Source organism: Pongo abelii, chromosome 3, assembly GCF_028885655.2.
Source record: "Pongo abelii isolate AG06213 chromosome 3, NHGRI_mPonAbe1-v2.0_pri, whole genome shotgun sequence".
Taxonomy (NCBI): Eukaryota; Metazoa; Chordata; class Mammalia; order Primates; family Hominidae; genus Pongo; species Pongo abelii.
In genome coordinates, this window is record NC_071988.2 from 42,791,294 (window position 1) to 42,794,281 (window position 2,988).

At 38.6% G+C, this 2,988-nt stretch overlaps 1 pseudogene; it reads right to left on the reverse strand.

Moving 5' to 3' along the window:
• Positions 1 to 203: 203 nt before the first annotated feature.
• On the reverse strand, positions 204 to 1,088 carry LOC100453445 (small ribosomal subunit protein uS5-like; annotated as a pseudogene).
• Between the last annotated feature and the right edge of the window lie 1,900 nt (positions 1,089 to 2,988).

The following is a 2,988-nucleotide window of genomic DNA, read 5'->3' on the forward strand; positions in this document are numbered from 1 at the left end:
AGGATAGATTATAAATCAGGACACAAAACAGGTTTCAACAATTTTTTAAAAATAAAACTAGAAATCAATAATAAAAAGAACTTTGGAAACTGTACAAATAGATGGAAATTAAACATGCTCCCGAACAAAAACTAGGTCAATGAAGAAGTTATTATTTTTTTTTTTACAGGCTTAATTCACTTTATTTTTCTTGTATGAAAACCCTATGTTGTAGCCACAGCTGGAGCCTGGGTCCGCTGTACGGAGACTGGTGTGGGTCTTGACGAGGTGGTCAGTGAATTCCTGATAGAGAGACTTGGTAAATACAGTCTCCTTCCAGAGGTCGGGGGTCAGGTAGCTGTAGGTCTTAGAAACTGCATCAAAGGTGGCCTTGGCGAAGTTGCCCAGGGTGGCAGTGCAGCCCCGGGCTGAGGTGTAGCAGTCATCCATACCAGCCATCATGAGCAGCTTCTTGGACACAGGTGTGGAGACGATGCCAGTGCCCCTGGGTGCAGGGATGAGGTGCACCAGCACAGAGCCGCAGCGGCCTGTCACCTTGCAAGGTATGGTGTGGGGCTTGCCGATCTTGTTCCCCCAGTAGCCTCTGCCCACGGGGACAATGGAGAACTTGGCCAGGATGATGGCCCCACGGATGGTGGTGGCCACCTCCTTGGAGCATGTAACACCCAGCCCAACGTGGCCATTGTAGTCCCCGATAGCAACAAACACCTTGAACCTGGTGCGCTGGCCGGCACGGGTCTGCGTCTGCACTGGCATAATCTTCAAAACCTCATCCTTGAGAGAGGTCCCCAGGAAAAAGTCAATGATCTCTGATTCCTTAATGGGCAGAGAGAAGAGATAGATCTCCTCCAGGGACTTGATCTTCATGTCCTCGACCAAGCGGCCCAGCTTGGTGACGGGCATCCACTCCTTATCCTCGGCCTTGCCTCCACGAGCTCTGCGGCCTCGGCCCTGGCCCCGTCCACAGCCGCTACCCCGGCCCCGGATGCCACAGCGGAAACATCTGCGGAAGCCACCGCGGTTCCCCATCCCAGGGCCACCAGGGCCTCCGGGCCCCTGCCTCCTGCTGCACCAGTGTCATCTGCCATTTGGTGTTTTCTCAGAGAAGAAGAAAGAAGTTAATTTTTAAACAAATGAAAACAGAAACACAATGTACTAAAACCTTTAGGATATAGCAAAAGCAATGTTAAGGTGGAATTTTATAATAATAAATGCCTACATCAAAAAAGTAGAAAAATTATAAATAATCTATGTAACTCAAGAAACTACAAAAATAAGAACAAATCACCTCCCAATTTATAGGAAAAAGAAATAACGAATATTAGAGCAGAACTAAACAAAATGGACACTAAAAATAAAAATACAAAGGATGAATTAAACAAAAACATTTTTTGAAAAGATAAAATCGGTAAACTGCTACCTAGATAAAACAAAGAATAAAGAAAGATCAAAATAAACAAAGTGAGAAATAAAAAGGGAAATATTACAACCAATACCACAAAAACATAAACAACTGTCAGAGACTGTTATGAAAAGCTATGCTTAAACATGTTGGAAAACCTGGAGAAAATGGATAAATTCCTGGACTTATATAACTTACCAAGATTGAACAAGGAAGAAAGAGGGAACATAAACAGAACAATGAGTAATAAGATTGAACCAGTAATAAAAAATCTCCTAACAAAGAAAAGCTCAGTAAACTGGCTTTACTGTTGAATTTTACCAAAATTATAAAGAAGAACTAACACTAATTCTTCTTAAACTATTCTAAAATATTAAAGAGGAAGGAATCCTTTCTAAATCATTCTATGAGCAAGACATACCTGGATACTAAGACCAGACAAGGACACACAATAAAAGACTACAGGCACATATCCCTGATGAACATAGGCACAAAATTCCTCAACAAAATACTAGTAAACAGAATCTAACAACACATCAAAAAGATAATACACCATGATCAAATGAGATTTATCCTAGGGATGTAAGGATGGTTTGACATATGCGAATTAATAGATGTGATGCATCATATCAACAGAATGAAGGACAAAACCACACTGACCATCTCAATAGATGCAGAAAAAGTATTTGATAAAATTCAACAATGCTTCATAATAAAAACTCTTAACAAATTAGGCATAGGAGTAACATACCTCAATACAACAAAGGCCATGTATGACAAATCCACAGCTAACATAATAATAAATGGGGAAAATCTGAAAACCTTTTCTCTAAGAACTGGAACAAGACAAGGATGCCCAGTGTTACTACTCTTATTCAATATAATACTGAAAGTCCTAGCCAGAACAATATGGTAAGAGAAAGAAAGAAGAGGCAACCAAGTTAGGAAAGAGAAAGTCAAATTGTCCCTCTTTGCATATGACATGATCTTATATACTGAAAAACTAGAAGAATCCACTAAAAACTATTAGAATTGGTAAACAAATTCAGTAAAGTTGCAGGATAGACAATCAACCTATAAAAATCACTATGATTTCTATACATTAATAATAAAATAGCTGACAAGGAAATCAAGAAAGCAATTCCATTTATCATAGATACAAATAAATGAAATACTTAGAAATAAATAAAACCAAGGGGATGAAAGAGCTCCACAAGGAAAACTGTAAGACACTGATGAAAGAAACTGAAAACACAAACAAATGGAAACACACCCTATGCTCCTGGACTCGAGAATTAATATTGTTGAAATGATCATATTATCCACAGAAATCTACAGATTCAATAAAATCCCTATCAAAATATCAATGACATTCTTCACAGAAGTAGAAAAAAAAACAGTCCTAAAATGTGTATGGAATCACAAAAGACATGAATAGCAAAAAAATTCTGAGCAAAAAGAATAAAGCTAGAAGAAGTATGCTACTTGACTTCAAAATATACTACAAAGGTATAGTAAACAAACAAACAAACTAGAAACAAACCATGGTTTGGGATAAAAACACATAAACTAGTGAAACAGAATAG